Here is a 23,514-nt window from a genome sequence, read left to right on the forward strand (position 1 = left end):
TGATCGTCAGCTCAGCACTGTCATTCTTGAACACTCCGACCCTTTCCCCCATCCCTCTGCCCTCCAGGCTGCACTTCAAAAGCAGATGACTGACATTTATCCCTCTTTAACACAGTGGCTATGGAGGAAATGGTTTTATCCTCCGATGACCTGTGTGGATTGGGTTTGCTTTATTGTGTGACAGTGTGTTGAAAGGCATTTCAGAGTAAACAGTGGGCTCACTGAAGGTGATTTTCCTTTCCTTTCCTTTTTTTGTAAGTCCATTATGTGCACTTTTCTACAATGTTAATTTCAATATGTGCCATTTGCTGTTTGCTTTACATTATATAGAACAGTTTAAATCCATAAGAATTTCACTGCGAATAGTACATTTTTAATGTATATAATCCAGTGTAAAGTTCATTCTTTAATCATTTTTTCAATGTTTAAAATGTTTGATTTTTTTTGTAAAGTTGAAAAATTCAAAACTGCTATCCCACATTTTCTTGTCACTACTGAAACACAGAGTTTAAACCCACGCACAATTTCTGTAGTTAAGTCAACTTGTGTTTTAATAATAAAATTACAATTTTATGTGTGTACAGCTGTTCAAAGCTGTGTTTGCTAGTCAAGTACTGACTGTGTTTTTAAATACTGCTCAAAACAAGCAGAAATTGTCACTACCGAAACGCTTGGCACGGTTTCAGTAGTGTTGTGATTTGTTTTGATAGTGACTGTGTAGAATGTCCAATCATTTATTTTAATAAAATAAACATAATTTAGGTATAGTGTCACTCAAACCAAAGGGATTTTAGTCTAAAGTCCAAGTAAGTTCAAAATGGGTCAATTTGGTAGAATTACATACAAATATAAACATACGTCTATATTTACATAGACATGTATTCACTTTACATGTGTTCATGTCTGGCTCTGTAAGACTGTATGGTCTGCTGTCAATGCCATGAGTGCTGCATTGCCTTTAAATATGTTTCCATGTAAATATAATAGTAAAATATAACAGATGTCTGCGTAACCTGATTTGTCATCGTGTTATGAATTGGACGGTTTCCACATCGTGAGTGTTGCAATCAAGAGTTCTGTTCCACTGAGTTTGTGAGACGGGAGTAAGTAGGACAGTAAACATTCAGAGTGTTTTATTATGGATGTCTTTCCTTGTAGTGTTGCGTCAGTGTTCAGCATGAGGTTTTAAGAAGCTAAGCTGAAGTCTTTACAAATTACGCAGCAGTCTTATACCTGTATGTCAGAAAGGGCATGGTCATAACAGATGGTGACAATCAACTGAAACACAAAGTAGCTTTTGTTTCTGTTCCGGCAGCTCTTGTTTCTCCTGAAGTTAGTCTGTCAGTGTTGGTAAATTTGTCAGTAGTAATAAAGGTGAGTTGTCCAGGTGTGTCAGGCGCTAATGACTTGAGGACTAGGTGTGCTAGACAGTAATTCTGGTGACTGGAATGTTGATAAACTGCTTCATTACAGCGCATTTCCAGTGACTTTCTGATAGGACCTCACTGAGCCAAAGCCTCTACAATAATAAGAATGATGGTGGTAGATTTTAAAGGCTTTACTGAAGAGTTAAAGACTAAACGCATGGGAAAAGGAAAAAGATAGTGGCATTGAGTCTAACACAAAGAGGAAAATATGAAGAATAAGACTTAACTGAAAAGTAGAAAGCAATATAATATGTTTATACTCGAATCCAGCATTCAGTATCCGTTGAAAATAGTCTATGGATTGGTGTTTTTAGTGGTTCCTGATCTTGGAGTTGTTTTCCTGCTCTAACACACCTGTGTCATCTCAGAAGGGGCTTGTTAATGAGTTGATTAGTAGAATCAGGTGTGTTGGAGTGGGGAAAACACCAGAGTACTTACAGTATCAGGGTTGGGAGCTGTTCCGTTTCGGCAGGTGATGCAGTCAGGGTCAGTAGTGTAGTGAGTTTACAGGGCTAAAGTTTACCTAGATCAGGGTGGCCCAAAGTGTGGCCCATTGGCCAAGGTTGGTCTGTAAGAATGTTGGATTTGGTCCATGAGAAAGTTATCCTAACCCCATGCCTTCACCCAGTGAGAAAACAAACATTTTTATGGTATATAGAACTTAATTCTTATCTTTCTTTTAAAATAAGTTTTTAGATACAAAATATAATGTGTGTCCTAAAATACAGTTCTTGTTAGAGTTTGATAGTTTTTGCTGTAGGTTTAATACATGGTCTATAAATCACTTCTTTTTAAAATAATAGAACATGAAGTCACCCTATAGGCTACTAATGTTGTAGTCTTCACTCTCCACTCCAAACAGTTTATAAATGGAAATTAAGCTGAAAAACAGCCTGTATTTTAATTGACTATTTCTGTGATTATAAAAAGCAACAGCTGCATATGTTAACCTATTTTGGCCTATAGCCATTTAGCCCCTCCCACTTATGCTACACTCATTGTGCAAATAAGCTCAGGGCTCATTTGCATAGAACAGTCTTAAAGACACAGTTACAAAGTGTTTAATTCTGAGGGAATAAATAGCCATGTTAAAATGATTAATGATTGAGTGATTTGGTACATAAAGCCACACGCAGTTTATAAGTGGAAAAATTACAAGATAAATGTTGGATATGGGACCTATTACGTCGCAGATGGTATGCAGTAGATGAAATGGTTCATCTATTAACGATTCTATAATTAATCGGCTCAAGCTTTAGTGTGACCACACATTCACTGTTAGACCCCAAACATTATGTTGAATTTCTTTCTTCAGCATGAATGAGGCTAACGGGCTGCTTTTATTATGAACAGTCCAGTGTGTGCATTTTGCAAACTGCAAAAGATTCAGTGCACACCAGCCACCCCTCTGATTTGTCGTGAAATGAGGTTTGATGGCCCGTCGGTGGTTTCATATATACAGAGTATGTGTGTGGACTGTTCCATCATAAGTTCCACACTGACGTCTGGGTTCAATCTCACTGAGGAGCTGAATGGAGCGAGTTTGAGTGCCTGTGTGTTCTGTGGGTAGGAGAGGAAGGCAGCAGCCTCTTCGCGTCTCCACCATTATTTGATTTGATTGAAGAAAATGACCAAGTTTTATTTGAAACAGGCTTGTTTTCCCTAAATAGAGTTTCCACTAATACAACTGAAGTGGTATGGCTGGTACAAACCTTACTGCCAGCTGGAAAAGTGAAGTATGTATCAAAATGTATTAAAGGCATAGATCAACCTTACATGCTCATGTTGCTAACATTGAAAGGAAGCTAATAGACACTAATTAGCATGATGTCATTTTCATGATGCAGATTGGTGGTTCCTTACACTCTCTCACGATTAGCACTATTAGCATTATTCCTTTACAGTCACAGTATCAAATTATTGCTGCTTGCTGTTAAGCAAAAGGTTCATATTTTATTTTTGAATACTTTATGCTGGTATTTCTGTCTCTACTCACTATAAAGCTTTCCTTTTTTTTGAGCCACAAAAATTGTAGCCACAGACCATTTCTTTAGCAACGGCCAGGAAAATATGCAGTCGGCCAATTTGGCTGTGAAGAAATCTGAATATAATATTTCAGGATTAGTGCATTTCTGTTATATCAGATTATATTGCAGTGTGATTTACTGTATCTTTGTATACGCTTCCACTTGCAGCTTTGCTGCATCTGATTCATTTCACTGTAGAGCTTTGCCGCATCACATGGTGCATTATTGGTTGATGTGTGGTTAAATTTCAACTTTATGCTACATTGCGTTTAGCCAATCAGGCAAATATAGACCAGTCTTTGTTGGAGGTAGGGGTGACAACTTTTGTGACTGTGGTTGAGTTAAGTTGTAATTGTTTTCTGTAGGTTAAGGTCCAGGCCTGTTTTCTTTGTCCAGATTATCCACTTTTCCTGGCTTGACATTTGCCCAACTGCCAATTAGTTTCGCCTGTAATTGCCTTGTTATGTACACAGAACATAGGTGTTTAGTTGCCTCTGATTGGCCTAACTCAATTTGTCTATGGGCAGTTCACAAGCTCCCTGTTTTTAGGTAAAATTTCCCCTACTTAAAAACTTGCAAGGCAACATTGTTGATAATGTATACTATAAGAAAATCAGAGCTCTTGCAATTTCAGAATTGCACTCTTAAATTGTGGTTTCAATGTAAAACCAATTTCAGCCCCTGGTTGAAGGCAGTTGGATTTGTAGTTGGGGAGGTTTTGGGCTGCACAGTTGCTCAAATGGATGTTTATGTTGTGCCACAGTCCTTCAGTGTTTACAGAGAGATGTCCTTATGTCCTTTTGCATAACATTTGACATTTGAACACGTCCAGCAAATCTGTGCCTTCAGATTTACTCGGATGATACAGCTGGCAGTGTGACCCACTTAGCAGCTGAACATCTGTCTGTACCTCTCTCTCTCTCTCTCTCTCCTCTCTCTCCTCTCTCTCTCTCTCTCTCTCTCTCTCTCTCTCTCAGCCTACTGTCTCTGTCGCCCACATGGCCAGATCCTGCTTATAGTCAGTTGCCTTCAATGACACGAAATGCAAGCATGTCACTGCTAATGCTCCACCCACTATTAAATCATTCACGCTTGTTGAGGAAGCACTGCTGTTCAATCTGTTAAGAAATCTCGGAAATGGTCTGATATCCAAAATGAACAAAATAAAACAAAAGCGTATTGTGTTCCACTCGAGATCATGGTGGTTTGTGGTTTGTGTTTAGTTTCAGCTGTGCAACAAACATCTCTGTGATAACCAGACCACATAATGCTTGTTGAATGAACAAACAACTGATAAACATCACATTTATCTGTTTTTGTTTGGCACTTTGTCTGTGATGCAGCTTTTTCACTAAGCGGGAGAAAGTCAGCCATGCACTTCTAAGATCCTGATCTTATTTACGGACAAGCTCACTGACATCATTTTACGAAAAACGGATCCAGAATTTGTTGATTTCACCTTTGTGCTTTACAGAAGGTTTAGTTCAGACTGTTTGGAGGCTTTCTCCATGTAAAGGGCCTATTTATACCTTTCCCTAAAGTGTGTTTTTGTGATCAGATCCCAAAAGCTTGAAAAGCCAGATGTAAAGACCCCCAGGGCGCATTGTAATCAGATTATGATCAAATCACTCAAAACCATATTTGCTGGTGTTCAGAGATGAATCCATCTATTTAGCCTACAGCAGTTTAGCTCTGCCAGTTCATGCTAAAGTTATAAAGAGTGCTTCATTCCTGCTTTTATGAATGAGGCCCAGTGTAGAGCAGGCAATCGGAACCAAGATCATTTATATATCAGCCTTAAAGGCCGAATAAGGCCCGAATCCAATTTCTTATTTTTACCCTTACCCCTTTTTTTGAGTGTCACATTGCTCTTGAAACTTGAATTATAAGGGTTAGTGGTTGAAATCTTTCCTCTACGAAACTGGACCCTCAAATAAAGAAGACCATTACTTCATTAACAGGCTACTAGCGGTGCTCTGTAAGTGACCCTGCCAGTCTGCAGTGATAGCAGAGGAGGGTGAAGTTCAGCAACCTCACTGCTGGGCTTTAGGGCATCATGTGCCTTTAAAGGGGGAGGGTGGGGTCTGACAATTATTTATTATTGCCCATCCATCATTTTTCGGTAATATGAAGCTGAAGTCAGCTATTCGCCAGCTTCTTGTTCCAATTTTACCCATTCCATTTAGCTAGTTAGCTACCAAGACATCAGCATACTACTAGCGACTTTATATGCTTGTTATGATGAAAAGGACCATAATACATTAAAACAACAGTAAACTAAGATAATACAATGGTTATCGGAATTTTTTTATGGAGAAAATACTCACATTTGTGGTTTTCTTTGGTTGCTCGCGCAGCCATCTTGCCGGTTTTCATTTTTTCATTGGAGTGTGCCTCTGAAAAACCTCCGTGGGGACGGCCATGTAGCCCTAACACTGCCTTACCCCTCTATGTTAACAAAAATCGGGACACCCAACCCTTAGACGCGAATGGCCAAAATGGAGGGGTAAGGACTAAGTGGTAGGGGCGAGGGAAGAAATGGGATCGGGCCTAACGGTCTGTTTTAATTCTAAAAGATATAGATTAATTTAAGTTATGTAAAAATGAGTTACTTGTTCTTTTGTTTTCAGTAGATAAACTCGTAGAAATGTTGTAAGTGGACCTCAGGGGGAAAACAATAATGAAGACGTAGTATTTGGCCCCTTTAAAGTTGAAGTTCAACAGTTTTTTGAATGGGACCTTCATCTGTTCTTTTTTCTAGTTTCAGCTCAGAGGATAGTCAGAGCAGAGCTGCAGTAGATGCGGGTCAGATACGCCCACAACACTTGGCTCATTTTCACTTCCCAGCAGACTAGAGGAACAGAAGAGTAATCCCATTTCAATGGTGTGTGTGTGTGTGTGTGTGTGTGTGTGTGTCAGCACAGACAGTAAATCTTTAACACATGAGAAGTGGACAAAATGGCCCAGTAGGAATTGGAGCAGAAGTAAGTGACTGTGTGATGTAAGCCAATGGCGGTAAGGCCTTATAACTTTGTCCACCCCCACCCCCTTCTTCTTCATTCCAGCTGCACTTCTTAAAGCCTGCTCTCTCCAGCCTGCGCCTCATGGGGCTCGTGTGGCTCATATCTCACGGTGTGTAGGCTCAGTCAGCAGACACAGGGCAGACGAGGCCACGCTGATACCATTTTTCTGGCTGCGGAAAATGAGCTTGACACAGCCCATGACCTAGGCATACCAACAGTATATGCAAAAGCGCACACCCAGAATAGGCCTTAATTCCTGGTTCTTATTGCTAGATCTTAGAAAGATTGTGGGGGCGTGTGAAAATATGGGTATTGCCGAACGATGATGTCAGAATTCTGTCAGTGTAATATCAAATGTCAACTATCAGCATCTGACAAACATTTTAGATTTGACATATTTCAAAAACAAAATTTGATGATACGACTGTTGTACTCTAGAAGAGCAGAACATTTAGGTAGCTGTGGGTTATTGTGCTAATATATTTGCAATTTATTCATTTTACAGCATTTGTAACTCTGTAATGCTAATCTGGGTAGATGTACTCCCGGTATGTATATTTTGTTAATGTATATGTATTGGCTTTGGCAGATGTGCAAATATCAGAGATCAGGCCCCTAGTTCTCATATAGATGCATCCCTAGTGGGAAGTGTGCAGGTATAAAAGTAAACACCAGTGTGTGGGAACGCACAATAATGTTGGAGTTATATTGGCAGTGGTAGACACTTGACTTAAAAAAAAAAAATACACTAGACTTAGATTTATTATGCTGTAGAAGCCTAGAATGTTTAGGAAACACTGGGATTTGAAATGAAAACATCTGCATTTTATTCATTTTACTGTGTTTAATCCTTTACAAATAAATGTTTCCCTGTGATGCTAATCCGGGTGGTTTGTGTATCAGCATTGACAGATATGTACTTAACAAAAATCAGATATCGCCATTGGTCCCCGATTTCCATATCGGTGCATCCCTAATTGGAAGTGTGCTGGTATAAAAGTGAATACTGTTACGTAGGGATTCACAATAATATCAGTCATATCTGTATCAGCAGATAATTGCTTAAAAAGATCATCATTGTACAGTTGTTTATTTAGCTGATACCTCAAACCGTTATTTGTCGACACATATATTTACACTGGAAGAGCAGAATGTTTAGGTGACACTTGGTTACTGTGCTGAAATATCTGCATTTTATTGATTTTAATGCATGTGTAACCCTGTAGTAAGAAATGCTGCATTACAGAGAAGTGTGTGTGTGTGTGTGTGTGTGTGTGTGTGTGTGTCTGAATGTTTTTGAATTGGCATCAGAATGGGCATCCCTACCATGGTGATGTTATTCCGTGATGTAAATTTTAGGATATAGCAGACTGCAGACGAATGAAGATGCGCTGACGTTACTAACGTGCACACAGAATGTAATTTAGACAGCCAGTCTGCTGCCTACATTTTTGAAAGCAGTCATTCTTAACAGCTTACTGATGCTGATAAGACACCTCGTGGGTATTGAAATTTAGTAAGGATTTTTAAATGCTCAGTAGTAATGTAAAAGTATTTCATTTCAATGGCCAGCCCCATCAGTTTGGTATTCTGCAATATGGATTTTACATATTGTGGATACCAGAAGCTCAGATGTTCTTTTTTTACCACCTTAAACCCTGAAATCCTGCATCTACAAGAATATAAAGAAGCTACTAAAGTTTGAAAGTTTGTGAGATAATGGAAATAAAGCTTTTAGATGCAAACTCTGACAGTGTTTGGTTTATGTTAAGAAGGAACCTGTATTGTTTATAAACTTTTTCATCCTCATCCTCTTCTTCTCTTCATAGCCTTCAACGTAACAGTAGTGTTTTTTTTTCTTTCCTCTATTATAGAATTATTTCCCTGATATCGTTAAATCTTTTTAAATATTATTATGTTTATTTTAAATCATATCTCCCCCCCCCCCGCACGGTGCCGTACAGTTACATTTATTACACTTGTTTATAATAGATTTTTTTGTAGAATGCGAGATTTAAAAAAAACTCAATTTTGGTTCATGCTGTTAATTTAATTTAGGTCAGACAAGCACTAAAAGAAGGCACGCTTAAAAAGGTATGATTAATATGAAGTCTGCGAAATGGAAAAACTAATGACATTTTAATTAGTCTGCCTAAAAATTATGATTATACTGTAAACCTTTTAGCCATCCTCACCCAAGACAAAATGCTGTGCATAATTTCACCCAGATTATTTCACTGTTCTTAAAAGAAGTAGTCATTGGAGTGTGTTTATTCTAATGAGTTTTCTCTGCAGTTGGACTCCTCTATGTTGATAGATAATTACATAGTTCAGTTTAAATGGACAGTCCAGCTTTGTGTGTAGTATGGAACATGGGTTTTATGGTAATATGGGTTTTGCTTATTGTCTGCTTATCCCAGATTAAAGGGGAATTTCTGTGTGACTCAATTGTTGAGGTGTAAAAAAAATAAATAAAAAAAGTTATTCAGAGTGGCATTTGGTGTGAAATGCATTTTAGAAAAACTTGCTGGCTCGGATTTCTTTACAGTGGCGGTGATGATGGGAACTAGGGGTTTTGATGTCTACAACTCAAAGATAGCCATAATATTTGCTTTTCAAAATGATCATTGAACCTACATGTTTTTGTTTTTATATGTAATGATAATGGTGAAATAGTAATACATTTGTAAAAATAAGTTTTTTTGGGGGACTATTTTGTCTTACTACACCCTGCATGAATTTAATGAATTTATTAAAAAAAAATGTGTGCCTTTAGAGTCATTAAACCACTAAGATGACTGGTTCCCATTACCACCACTGTGAACAATACTAAGCATTTCACAACTACTCTAAATGACTTTGCGGACATCTTAATGATTTAATCATAGATTCCTCTTTAAGAGAACCTGCTTATCTTCAAGGCTAATCAGATGCTGGTGGAGTTCTGCAATGTGATACAGGAGGATCCTGTTAAGTTTGTTGTTGCTTTGTTTTTTTCAGATAAGCACCTGTATTGCTGTTCGTTGGATGTCTTTACTGCTGCGAAGTGGGATCCTGAGAGCTGGGTTATAAATGACAAGGTAACAGTGCTGTTCAGTGTCCTTCGACGCTTGGTGTACAGAGTTTGTAAACGACTGTAACGTGCTGAAGTTGCTGGATCGTCAGTTTAATTGTAGAAAGACGTGATCCTGTTTTATGATTATGACTTGATGACTGTATTTAGTGTTAGCTGAGACTCTGTGGGAGGCCTGAATGCTGCTGCCTTTTCCCGAATGGAGCTATATTTGATTGACTCTGCAGAGTTGTAAATCCAGCACCAAGGCTAAGAGGTTACATAAGCCATAAGGGGGTGATCTGGCTTAATTCGTCTCTGTTCAACAATTAGACTTTTACTGCACAGTTGTTTTATCATCTTGAGAACGCAAACGCTGGTCGTCTTTTCCATAGAGTGCTGCAAAGTCAGCTCGGTGCCAAAAACAATACACTCGGTTCTTGACTAGTGCTCTTGCAGAAAGCACAATAACTTGACTCTCCAGGCTCAAGTGGTCATGACCATAAGTACATGGTCTATAAACCTCCTTCCCTGAACAGGAAGACTGTACATACCATGGATTTCTGTCTTTCTTCAGTGTATGGCTTGTTGTGATGGGTTTTTTAAATGCCTTTTGTGAGAAATGACAGATAGTCAATGGTTGGTTCTCCAAAGGGGAACCTGTGGCTCTGTTAATCCTCTGTAGATAATCACCAGCTTGAATGTGTATTGATCTGTGAGTGCCATGATAAATCAGCTTTGTTGGCTTAATGGGAATCCTATGGGGAGCAGGAAGTGACAGCTCAGTAATCTACATCTAATGGTGAGTTAAAGGGCCCATGTCTTACATTTTCCTGTGTTTTATTAAAGGTTCTCTAATAACATTAGTGTGGGTTTATGTAACAAAACCTGTCATTGATTCTTACATGAAAGTTAGAATTAAATAGACGCTGCTTTTGTCTTACACAGAGTCATACACAAACGTTTGAACACCCCTGGTCAGATTATATGCTTTGTTGATTTTGTAAGTGAAATTAAGTTAACACATCCTCTACAGAGAGCTAAAATGTGGCATTTTTCATCAAATTTTACTGCACAATTCTATTTGCCAAGTTTAACATGTTGGGGAAAAATAAAACATAACAAACATATCATTAGACCAGCACTCAAATTTTTGCATTCAGCTGTATGTGTAAGTGTAGTGATGCATTGAAAGGAAAATTCATTGCCAAAACTAGAAACAAAAAATTAGGACACACTGAACCAAAAACTGAAAAACCTAACAATAAATGAAAACAGTGCACATAAAAAACTTACAGAAATGATTACAGTATGCACCACAAAATCAAATGCCCTTAATGGTTGATCATCCAGGACAATTAACTCCTTCTTTTTTTTTTTAGTTTTACTTTGCACTTTTGCACCTTTGCACTGTCATTTGTGATGTATATAAGTGTTTTGGGTCATTTTATTAACTGAGACTACAGATGGCGTTAGCTTGCTAGCAGGAACGTTCTACTTCCGTTATTTTCCAGTATTGTGTTTTAAGATGATAAATCGAATCTGTAATGGAGAAGTTCTGGGGTGTTGTACCTCCTCTTGATGAACAATGATTAATCGCTTGTCTAATGTCCTTCTTGACATAATTCCACATTTTCAGTGTTGATCTGCTGCTCAAACTGTTTGAACGCATCTGTTAAGTCTGGCGCTGGAAAGTGAAAGGCTGAAGGAATTACGTTCTGTTGCCAAACAGGCCCTGGTATATACCTCCTGCACTATTTAAGGTTGAAGGGGAAAACTTGAGTAACGAATGAATACAAAGCCAGCTTGAGCAGTTTGAGCTGAAATACTCTGTATAACCATGTGAACAGAGGGCTAAACAGGTGTAAGCTGAATAGGTGGATATATGTGAATATGTTGTTTTTATGATGTCACAAAGAATCTAAACAGCTGCAGTTTTTGCAGCTCTGTTTCCATTTAAACAGTGCATACAAACTACTTTTAATTCTGCTGTTTAACCCAAAAAAGTCCAGGAAAGTTTTTTTCTATCATGTTGGCCCTTTAGGAACATTAAGCACCTTACCTTTAGCCGTACTGTCATTGGTTGCGTTCACAGGAGTAGGAAAATGTTGTTGTTTTGTTCTGTGCAGTTTTCTCACCAAGAGTGCTTAAATCTGAGATCAAGGTTTGGGTTTCTGGCACGAGGGCGTCTCTTCTTTACAATGGCTCACGTCCAGCTTGGCTCTGCTAAACCTTGATTAACCCATTGAAGAATTCCAGACGCTAGGCCGGCTCGCCCGTACTCCCCCGACTTTCCTTCCTGCGAGTTTTGTCCATCTAGACCACATTTTTAGTGTGTAGCAGTAGGAGGCAAGGTAGACGCTGGTGGGGGGGTGGGGAGCAAGGTACTGGATATAGAAGCAGTCGTGTCCCCCGAGTGCCATCAGTGTGAGTCATAACTCAGCAGCCTGATGGAGGCTGTGAGACATAACTGAGTACAGATGTGGCAAAGCATAAAGAAGGCCTCCATCAGGGCAGTCATGCCTGGACCCGGCAGTTCAAGAACCACTTTAACCTCTGGCCTCGTCGGCGGCCGTTACCATGTTCTGCTTTTGCTTCCGACATCAGAAATACGAGAAGGGTCACTCCTGCTGTCAGCGTTTTGCGTCAGCGTCCCTCAGTTCTCTGAGCCTTTAAGGTGGAAGGGAGAGGCCAATGTGTTAAATAATCTAAATGAGAAGCTGTACAAAGAATTTCTTTTGATGATGGCTCTGAGCCAATACCAGGTATTGGGCTAATATAAGCCAAAGATGCAGATGGGATATTGGAGGGTAAAAAAAAGATTCCGTCCAGTCCTGTAACAAAACTAGTCAGTAATAGCACTCATATTAACTGAAGTTTTAGTATAATAATACTTTATTATAATAAAAGTAGTTTACATTCACATCAGTTGCTTGATATTAGTTTAAGACTACTGATCTAAGTTATCATCATGTGTACAGTGTGATCCGACCCACAGTACTGTGTGTTTATTTAATTTCCAGTCAAAATGGCCATTAATCTCCAGTTCTTCATTTTTCAGGCGATGTTTCTGAGGACGTTAGATATAAGTCAATCCACTTACATAATCAAGAGGAAGGTTGAGGGAAGATAAGGGAAAGAACTGGAGAAAAAATAATCAAAAGATGTGGAGAAAATGGAACTCATCACAGCCAAGTATGACCTGGTAGACCACCAAAACTGTCCCCATCAGATAAGCAGTACCTTAAGCTTTCATCACGCTCCACACTTAGTCCACAAGTGTTTCTGTCCATCCTTCCACTATGAGAAGACAACTCAACACTATGGGTCTGAAAGGATGCAAAGCTGTCAATAAGCTCTTACTGAGTAAAAGAAATAGACAAAAAAAAGAAGAAACTCTGCAAATCAAACACCGAAGCTGCTGGTGTTCTTGGAATAATGGACCAGCCCGTCACCTCAACATCACTAAATATATTTGGGATTTCTTGATTTGTGAGAAGTAGAAAATGCAAACAGCGTCTAAGACTAAACTTTAGAGGTGTGAAAAAACATCCGTGCAGATTTCTATGAAAACTGAAAAGATTGGAAGCTGTAATAAAGAGTAGACACACTAAATACAGAAAAAGCTGATGGTGTATTTAGTTGTTGAGGCTTCTGTGTGATTTTCCATTGAACGTTTTCTGACGTTTTGTGGCATTTTCTGTAGTGCCACACACATGATGAGAGCATTTTGACACCAAAAACAAATGTGATAAAAGCTGAAAGGACTGCTATATATTTCTTTCTAGGGTGTTTGAGTAGTTTGAGCATGATGGTCTAAATGTGATGCACTTAAGTGCAAATGTGGAACAAGAAGGAGGTGTGAGGGAACTTTTGTTCAAGAAGATTACAGTCTAGGATATGCAGTGGAAATATTATTTACGATACTAACATTGGGCCCTACTTGCCTATGTTCGTTACTGTCAGTCATTGCTATACAAATGAGATTTTGCCAGCCACTCCCGTCATTGTCATTTATTAGCTGTATCAGAGCTTTTGTAAAGCATAGCATTGAGTGGTTGGGAGTGTTTCCTTTGTGTGCTAACTTAGTGTTAGCATGTGTTTGTTGCTTATTGCATGTGATCTGTGTGATTTGCTGCCCTGGAAGCAGAGTTATCAGATGGTGACACTGATCTAAATTGCTATTGATTTGAAGTTTAGACTGTGGCTTTAAAAGGGAGGTTAGTCGGTTAGTGAATAAACAGAAACTGACGTTGTTTGTCCACACTAGCGTTTTTATGGTGTCTTACGTGGGTCAAGACTTTGCAGCATTTCCTTTTTCAAAAAAAGTGGGTTAATATGATTTTATAGCACTGTCTAACAAGGCACCATTTCTATACTGTTGTATACGGTTAATGCAGGAGGACCATGTGTTCCAAGAAAACCTTCTGGAGTTTTGGGTTCTAGAAGCTGAATTCTTAGTCAAGTGACATTCTACAGGCACTAGCATGGTAGGAATCCTCAAAGGTAGGAGTGGGCAGTATGACGATGTGATATCTTTATCATCATAATTTACATCATGATGAGCTTTTCTGAGTTTTGGTTATAGTTCATACTTTACACAGATTTTCTAAATTTCAGCTGAATTCAGTCATTGGAATGTAAACAGAGTGATTAGATAAAAAATGGTAATTTACTGACTGATTTCTTTACATTGGTGGTGATCAGTGGACCTTTACTGTGTTCTGAGTTTTTGCATGTAATCTTGATAACAGCAGAACAGTGGTTAACCAGGAAAAAATAGGTTTTCTACAGATACTGTGTTGTCCTACTGCATGTACCTTTCCTTTGTATTGTGCCAAAAACTTTAGCTCAGAATCATAAAACAGTGTCTCAGACATTTGACAACATATTTGTAAAAAGTTAATATAATAACTTTCTGAGGCATTAAACTCTTCAGATGTCTGGTTCTCATCACCACCACTGTGAACATTTCTAATTAAGTTTCGTTAGAATAGTGCATTTTACATCAAACCACTCTGAGTTCGTTTAAATCTTTAAAGAACACTAACAGAATTTCATTACTAAGAGACTTTAAAGAGACTCCCAAGTGATGTAATGTCACCTTATTGTCAGGACATCATGATTTTGAATTTTGACAGGAGCTGAAAATGTTTAAAAGAACATCATTGGTCCTGTTTAATTCAGTGCAGTGACAGTAGTGACGTGAATAAGAAAAGAAAGATGTCATTGTCCTCACTTCGCTTTGCTGGTGCTAGTGCCTGTTCCAAAAGGAAAATATTGTAAAAATATCTTCATGTATTGTGATATGTTTTATTGTATTGCTCAGCAATACTCAAAGGGATAAAGAAGCAAATTGATCAGCCCTGTTCAGTGAAGGCTTATCTAACACGGTTGTTGGCAGTTTTGTGACTTTGCAGAGCTGCCAGGCCTGAACCATGTTACGTAAACACTCGCCCTTCTTGTTTGCTGGGACTTTGGATCTGCATTGCCTTGGAGCTGTTAAGCGTTTTGGCACCAGTTCAGTTCGCCGCACTGGCACTTAGCAACATGGCATTACGTGGAATGTGGCAGCACTTAAAAGTTCTTTCCAAGAGCGAGGAGCAATTCACAGACCTCTTTGTGACGTGGGAGTTCACGAATGGCCTGAAGTTCAGCGGCCATCCTCTCCGATGGGACGGTTGCTCGTTGCAATTGTGTTGCAATACATTGTTTGCTGTATTCCTTGACCTGCTCCTGGCAGCCATGCTTTTCTTTTTGTCCAGCATTTGCTGTGGCTCCTCTTCCAGACTCTGACTGCGAGTCTTTATGATTTTAATCCAGGCAGATGGTAGACTTTTAAATGGGGCATGTGCAGTCAGCGGGTTCAGCGGAGTGAGGGACTCCCTCCTTGTTCCAGACTAGCCTTCATTTTGGCAAAGACAGCATCTCCAGGGCTCTACTAAGGGCAGAGGAGATCTGGTTATAGGTTAGAACTTTACTGTTTCCAATACCAGTACTGATACCTTGACTTTGATATCGATTTCTGAACAGTACTTGTTTGATACCTTCCTTTTAAATAGAAACAAAAATTAGGTTAAGCATCAAAAAGTCAATAGCCTGAAGTTGAGGTGTTGAGCACTGCTGTTTTATATGTACACTTCTCAATAGCAAACTCATTTGTATGCAAACTAAAAGTGGGTGTGGCTTAAACCAGAATAGTGTGTGAGAGTTGGCAGTGGGTGTGTTTACTGACCACAGTGCATTGCTCTGATGAAGCACTGATGTTAACTTGCTTATGGCATATCATTTAGACAGCCAGTCTCAAGTCTACATTTTGGAGCAAGCATGCTTATAGGCTCTCAGATGATGAGCCAAATTGCTGTTGTGTAGGAGTTTTTCCGATACTCATTAGTATTGGAGAGACTTGGTTGGTACCACAAAAGCATTGAATTTCAATACCTACCCCTAGATGAGAGAAACTTGCCATATCTATTATCTATCTGACAGCAGTGACTGGCATTTGAACAATTTTTGCTATTCAAATGTTCTGATTTCTGAATATCTGATTTAACGAGGTGGGTAGTCCTGTAAATAATCAGTTACATAAAAGTGTAAAAACCATGTAAATGGCTGTATCTGATTACAATCCCAGTTGGAAAGTTTAAGTACGTTCTGCGTATGTGTGTTCGCGTCTAGGGAAAGTTTATAACGTCCAACGCGGCGGGAGCAGAAACTGGTCTGTTGAACTTTAAAAGACGCCGGTGGGACTGGCATCCAGCTTATGTGTCTCAGAACACGACGTCTTCCTCTCGGCCTTTTTTAATAAGTACATGTGAAGTACGTTTTCCTTTTTGCCATAATTTAAAAGTAATTAAAAACACAAGCACCAACTAAAACCCAGGTAACACACTGCTGCTCGTCCCACTCTTGACTGGACTCAGTTGATGCTCGCTGTCATGGTAACATCTACACTAAGTGGTTCTCTATGCATGCACATAATTTTGGATTGGATTACTTGTAGTGTGCGCGTAAATTAAGATTTTCATCAGGTTGTTGAGCATATAAACACCTTAGTCTTCATCTATAATCGGAATATATTCAATCAGGTTGGCAGAAGTCTGCATGTAAAGACAGCCAATGATAAGCTGTAGTTCCAGGCTACATGTGCCTTATTCAAAGACCAAAGCCCTGTCAATTGAAATTCTCATTAAGTATAGAAATAGTAGGATCAGTTTGGTTATCCCTAGTTGGAATGCCCATCTCTAGTTGGCAGTTATCTGATACTTTGATTGTACCTGCATTGCTCTTCTGTTTTATTTATCCTCCTTGTTATTATTTATTTTGGGTTTTTTTTTGGGTCAGTTCTTATCTCACACTATGGACTACTTGCTCAGATATCAGTGTTCCCACTATATGTGTACATACCTTTACTTTCTACTGTATGCATGTTTATTTGAAAGAATGTTGCTCTGATAAAATTGATGCTTTGACGATCCAAGTGCGTCAGTTGGTTGCACCTGAATAAAATGCTTTGCGTCGCAGTTTACTTATTTTGGCAAGAACTGTAACACCTTTTGTTCATGTGCAACTAATTGACGCATTTGAATCAGGTAAATTCTAAGCACTTTCTTTTTGTGTGTGTGTCAATGTTGAAAGCGTCCTGCCAGAAACCTGATTGCGGCTCTAAAGGGGATTAAAAAAAAGTTATGTGGGTACTGAGTAACTGTCATTCAGTTGCTCTGGGAGAAAACGTACTGTATGTTCCGTTTGCCTCGGGCTGAGCTGTGATGTTTTCTTGGCTGGAGCTGCAGGTACTGCTTTCAGGTTTGGAATGTTGGGGGGTGGGGGGGTGAGAGATTGAGTGAGAGAGAGTGAGGGGGGAGAGAGAGAGTCTTTCTTTTATCGTTTTGGACAGAGTAGAAGCTCGTGAAGGCCTCCTCTGCTTCATTCCTACTCATGCGTGGGTGGCTGAGGCTTTCACTCTCTTAAAGAGACAGACTCGTACACATCAGTGCATTTCAAGGGTCCTGTCCTTACATTTCCATTCCTGGGGGGCTTTAGTCCAGCGCAGTTTAGTGATTTCCATTAGGGATGCACATTTCAGTCATATAGAATAGGACTAAACTAAAGGAATCCCTTGAGGTCCACTTTCTTTTTTTTGTGGGGTTGCGTACCAAAATGTATTTTTGCAAGACCATTTTCTACCTCGCTTTATAGCTTAAAATAAAACAGCCTGTTTTTTGTTTCTGTGCCTTTAAGATTGGTTTATATGCAAATGAGCTATGTTCTGATTGACTGTCCTGTATTGTGCCTTATTCTGAAAGCGGTCTAGGCTGAAACACTCCTTATAGCTTCGGTGTGAATGGATGGAGCTGCAGAATAACTGCACTGGGGCAGTAAAAGAGCACAGACTACAGGAGTTTTGGGTTGGGCTTTACAGGGGGCGGACACTTTCAGACTTCGTCACACTCCAACTTTGAGATTTCATCACAGTCCAAAACAAAAAGTTTAGCAAGGTGTCCTCAGCTGTCACAAGGTCACATCGGACCCCTGCTCAGCGGTCAGTTGTCAGGTTTAATGCTCTATTCTGGCTGCATTCTGGAGCTATGATGTTCTCAACCAAAATTGCAGGGGACAGAAAGTTTAGTGTTAAAGGAGCAGTTGGAGATCATAAAAAAAAACTGACCACCATTTGAGTGTGTGTGATTTCACTGTGACTTTTTTTGATGTTTCTAAAGCAGCACTTTATAGATTCTGGTCCTGAATCATCTCTGACCACTGTGGTAAAAACGGAATAGAAATTAAGGAAACGAGCAGCCAGCCATTCCAAGGCATTTTCTTTCCTTCTGTAAGTTTATAATACAAAACTTTGAACTGTCATGCACACGGTTTTGTTTTTAGTGTGGGATAAACATTATGGGGAAAATATTGATGTTGCGATTATATTGCTATATATTATAATTACAGTAGGCCTTGCTATGTATTAGATTGGTGTATCGATAATGTGAAATGGTTAAAGATTGGCCTGCATTAAAATGCAAGAATAATGGACAGTTGAATGCCTTGATTCATCAGGACGTCCACATTAACACTCATCTGGAAATGTGATCGGTCATGATGCTTCCAGTGTGCAGTGTGATTGGTTCAAGGGCTCATTTGCATATTGCAGATATCTGTAAAGGCCGATGATGCGATAGCGGTTAAGAAACAGTGCACAATGGTGGATCTACCAAGATCATAATTGGTCGAATTTTGTTCGAGAGACGTAATCTACAGTCGTTCATTTTATTAATTTTTTTTTTTGGGCAGATCATTGTTGAAATTTTAAGTAAATAACGTTGGTCGTTAGTAAGCTCAGTTATGCTGTATTTGAATGCTGCTATAGCAGAACGTGGTAGCTTAATTGTGTATGACTCATTGTGCTAAATAGTCATACTTACCAGTAGCACTTTAATTTCATGTTATTTAAACAGAAAACTGATTTTTGTTTAAGAATTACAGAGCAAACTATAGTATTTGTATTGCATCTTTGACTATCAGAAAGTGCTGGAAGTGTTCCAGTGTTGTTAATGTTAATTTAGCCTACATAATCTGAGCACTGGGTTTTAAAAAAAAGGCTAATAAAAATCAGCTGCACTGGATGCAGTGCTTGTGATGCCAGCAACTTTTTTTTTCTTCCTTTTCTTGAGGAAAAACCTCAGGGGAAAATGGCAAAAATAGTTTCCCTGTAGAAAAAAACCCTTAGCTGAGATTACATTCCTATAGCTTGCACTTCTCTTTCTGTAAACTGCAGTACTGAATTGAGCAAGAAATGAAATCACTGGTGGTCTCTCTCTCTCTCTCTCTCTCTCTCTCTCTCTCTCTCTCTCTCTCTCTCTCTCTCTCTCTCGCTCCCTCTCTCTCTCTCGCGCTCGCTCCCTCTCTCCCTCCCTCCCTCTCCCTCTCTCTCCCTGTCTACGTCTCCCTGTCTACCTCTCTCTGTTTTCCCAGTGCCAGGTTAGCCAAAGCTGTCGAATATTAACCAGACAGCTGCTCTGATGGACTGCTGCGTGCTCAGGAGAGTGAGTGTGTTGTGGAACATCAGAAACCTTGCGCTTCAATGTGTCTCTCTGAATTAGGCCTGCCCAGTATATTGTTTGCATTGACCTTTGCAATCTGATATCACAGAAGGCTGCAATATGCAAATGAGCCCTCTGACCAGTCACTGTATGTTTCTTTGTGTGCTGTGAGTATTCTGACCAATCACCAGATAATCCAAATGAGCTTCTGTGCGTGTTTTGATGATTCAAGGCATTTACATACTCCTGAAATGTAAATTAGTTAGGCTTAAAAAAGGTAGGGCAGTCTTTAACCTTGCTTTGAAAGGGTTTTCAAACCTCTCTTAACCTCTTGAAATTAAACAGACTTTTTTATTTGTACCTTTAAGACTGATATGTTTAAATATTTGTGGTTCTGATTGGATACTCTGTGTTGTAAAAACACTCCTAATAACTTTAGTGTAAATAAATGATGTAACAAAAACAGCAAATTCAAAGTGGGCTGTTTTTGTAGCTTACTTTCCATATTTGGACTGTGTGGACTAAATGGTGCATTTCAAAATTAGCAAAATTTGTTTTTTCCATGATATGGGCCCTTTAATATATTGCATGGTATAGCTCTGTTACAATATATAGCTCTAACATCATATTGTTGTATTTTGTCCAAATGACTCATCCCTGCTCTGAATTAGCTGAGAACAAAGCAAATAAAATTGTTTGCTACCCATCATAGAGTTAGCAGTCATTTCTCATCTTTACAGTCCACTAACCATCGCAATTTATGTCTGGCAGTTAAGCAAATGTTTTTCATTTCGGTGCCTTGTTGCCACTTGATTTAGTCTTGATAAATGAGGCAGGCTGCTTAATTTTTCTCAGCTTTTTATGGCCGTGTTATACACTCGTTTTGATCTGCCATCCTGTTTTTATCTTATAAACACATCCACACTAATGCATGTTTTATGACTGTAGTAGCAGGTGAGGACCGCTGACCAGTTTGTTGAAGGAATTTAACACCTTTTTTATAATGCATGTTGTCCAGCAGCTGGTAAGGAAAATCTACACTCTTGATCAGGTCACAGTTGGGGCACGAAACAGGAGTTTTTCCTTTCCAGATAGAAAACAAGCTTAGTGTGACCCATAAGTGGCTGTGTTGTAGAGTCTGTACTCTAAACAGTCTGAAAGTGTGTATTCTGGCACATTAAGGTGCTCATAACCTGGAAGTGAATTTTACTCACTTTTTAAAAAAAATAAGACTTTGATATAATAAGAAAACATTGGCATGTTTTGAAATTTTAACAATCTCTCAAGGTCCATGTAGTTGATACATGGAAATTAGGCTGCAGACACAGCCAATTTTAATTTAATTGTTTGCCTAATGTCTGCCTATTGAACCTACAGCAGTTTAGCTCCACCTATTCACGCTGAAGTTTTTTGAACAGGGCAGCCAATCAGAACAGAGCTCATTTAACATATCAGTCTTAAAGGCACAATAACAGAAATGGCCTGTTTAATTCTAAGAGAGTTATAAGAAAATGTAGGACATGAGCCTGAACGTGCTTTCTAAAACACCACTGTGAATGGAAATGTACCCTGTAATAAATCTGCTTAATAGTTAAATAGCGTTCCAATCTCTCTTGTCAATTTTTTCAGGCTCTAAGATGGTTTCACCAGCATTCCTGTGCATTGCCTACCTTAAATAAGCGAGTATACTAACTGAAATTATGACCTTACCTGCTCAGTGTATGCGTTAGCCTAAAGTAGTGAAACATCAGTTTTGGATGCACTGGGCTAAAAGAAGAGAAACTGAATATCTAAAGCTCACAATAAATAAACACAGTTAACATAAAATAAACTTGCCAGAATAATTAATCAAAAAAATCAATTGACAACATGGAGCAGTTGGTTTTTAATAACCATTTCTCATTTTTGTTGTCATTAAATTTTCCTAGATCCTGAATTTTGATACTTTTTCAGCTCTAAACTGATTCCATGTAGTTTGGTGGTTGGTTAGTTAGCTAGCTATATACTATATAACTATATGACTATATAGCTAATACAGTGACCTTTTTCTAATAACAGGGTATAAATCTAGCTAACATTAGCTAATGTTACCACACTGTACTTAGGTAGCAATAATCAAAAATATTTTCTGCCACACCCACACACTTTGTAACACATTCTTTGGTGAATGAAAACTTGCAGCCTCTCTGTTCTCCAACCTCTGATCTGACCCACACATTAATGATCTTAACAGATGTCTATATGTTTTGTTCTCAGCTTCGTTGTTTGTAGTGTAGAGTACATAATATTAAATAGGCTTTAGTTTTCCATTGTTGAGTTTTGAAACCAGTACAACAGTATCAGTGTTTGCTCTGCTACTTCTTATCTTATCTTTTTTATTTTTTCACAAGTAAATTACCCTTACCCTATTGCGCTTAAAAGCACACAATGGGTTTAACCAGTAGACATACCATTAGCCTTTGTTAAATATCCTGTAATGACACTGTCAGCTACACTCCAACAGTCAAAACAAATCAGACATTTTGTCTGACACTCGCAGTGTTTACAGTCACCGGCACTCTGTGTTGGAAAAAGGGGGCAGCGGTGTGCTCGGTGCGAGGCAGGTACTCTGTTGGATCCAGCAGGAGATGAAAGGCGCCCTGAGCTGCGCTGTGGAAGTGTTTATGGAGCTCAGGGGCCGGAGACGTTCCCCAGCGGCCGCGAGCAGTCGCCTCTGTTTTTCCTCTGGCTAATCCTTCACATGCCAAAGCCGCGCTTTCTCCGCCGTCTGGCCTTTGACTTACATTAGCAGCGTTTTTGGTTATTGTCTTTGTCACCCTGTGTGCTTTTGTGTGGATGCATTTGGACGGACGGACAGACAGACGGAGGGAGGGAGGACGGCTCTCTGAGGTGTTTCCATTTTTACTGTTCCAGCAGCAGCCGAGCTTTTGTGTCCTTAGTTTCAATTGAACTTTTATAGACCTGATTTCCAGCCCTGCATTTCTTTTTTTCTCCCTCTCGCTGTCTCTTCCTCTTGCGCTCTCTCTCTCTCTCTCTCTCTCTCTCTCTCTCTCGCTCTCTCTCTCTCTCTCTCTCTCTCTCTCTCTCTCTCTCTCTGGTTCTCTCTGTTTGTCTCTCTAATTCTTTTTCTTTTCTATTTCTTTGTTCTCTGTCTTTTTTGTCTTTCTTTGTTTTGTTTTTCTTTTACTTTCATTTCTTTCTTGCTTATTTTCTCTCATTGTTTTTATTTTGCTGGTGCTTGCTTTCCTTTCTCTTTCTCTTTGCTTTGTTTTTTCTTTGTTTCTCTCTTTTCCAGTTCCTTTTTCCTCTCTGTCTTTTTCTCTTATTTTTCGTACCCTTACTGTTTTCTCTCTTTTTTCGGACTCACATTCATTTCTTTTTCTTTCCTTCTCCTTCTCCATCTCTCTTTTTCTGCTATTTTATTCTTGCTTTCTTTCTTTGTTCTTTTTTTTCTTTCTTGCTTGCTTTGTTTTTTGCTTACAATCTGTTTTTCTTCCTCTTTTGTTCTTTTTTTTCTATAATTGTCTGTCTGTCTGTCTGTCGTCTGTCTGTCTGTCTGTATAGTCTTCTGTCAGTAGGGTCTTGCTGGTTACAATATCAGTGTCTGAGAGTCGTCACTCCCCTGCAACACTTAGTGACCAATGACATGCACACACACACACACACACACACACACACACAGAGTATCAGCACAGAAAGACTACAGACTACTACTTTAATTCTGTCAGAAGAGCCAAAATTTCTGTGTTCTGAACACATTTAAGTGTTATTGTTAGTCTCCTCAGATCTAAGTCTCATGTGTTAGAGGGAGTGCTGTGTGTCATTCTTCACTGCTCACTGAAATCCCAGGTCTAAACACCCCAGAACGCATTGTGATTGGATTACGATCAAATCACTCAAACCACATTTTGAGGTGGTCAGAGATGGATCTTGACCACATTTAAC

General features: G+C 39.1%; 2 long non-coding RNA genes across 2 annotated transcripts in view; one reads left to right on the forward strand and one right to left on the reverse strand.

Annotated features, from left to right (window-relative positions):
• LOC118824452 overlaps window positions 1-23,183 on the forward strand; it is a 32,757-nt gene extending 9,574 nt beyond the window's left edge. The window contains exons 2-3 of the long non-coding RNA XR_005008610.1: window positions 9,478-9,557; window positions 23,171-23,183. This is a non-coding gene — a long non-coding RNA (uncharacterized LOC118824452). The remainder of the gene's footprint in view (window positions 1-9,477; window positions 9,558-23,170) is intronic.
• LOC118824454 lies at window positions 238-11,825 on the reverse strand. Its single transcript, XR_005008611.1, has 2 exons — window positions 11,592-11,825; window positions 238-1,995 (listed from the first exon to the last, which is right to left on the reverse strand). It is a non-coding gene; the product is annotated as an uncharacterized LOC118824454 (long non-coding RNA).
• Window positions 23,184-23,514: the final 331 nt, after the last annotated feature.

This window comes from Colossoma macropomum, unplaced genomic scaffold, assembly GCF_904425465.1.
Source record: "Colossoma macropomum unplaced genomic scaffold, Colossoma_macropomum, whole genome shotgun sequence".
NCBI classification, from domain to species: domain Eukaryota; kingdom Metazoa; phylum Chordata; class Actinopteri; order Characiformes; family Serrasalmidae; genus Colossoma; species Colossoma macropomum.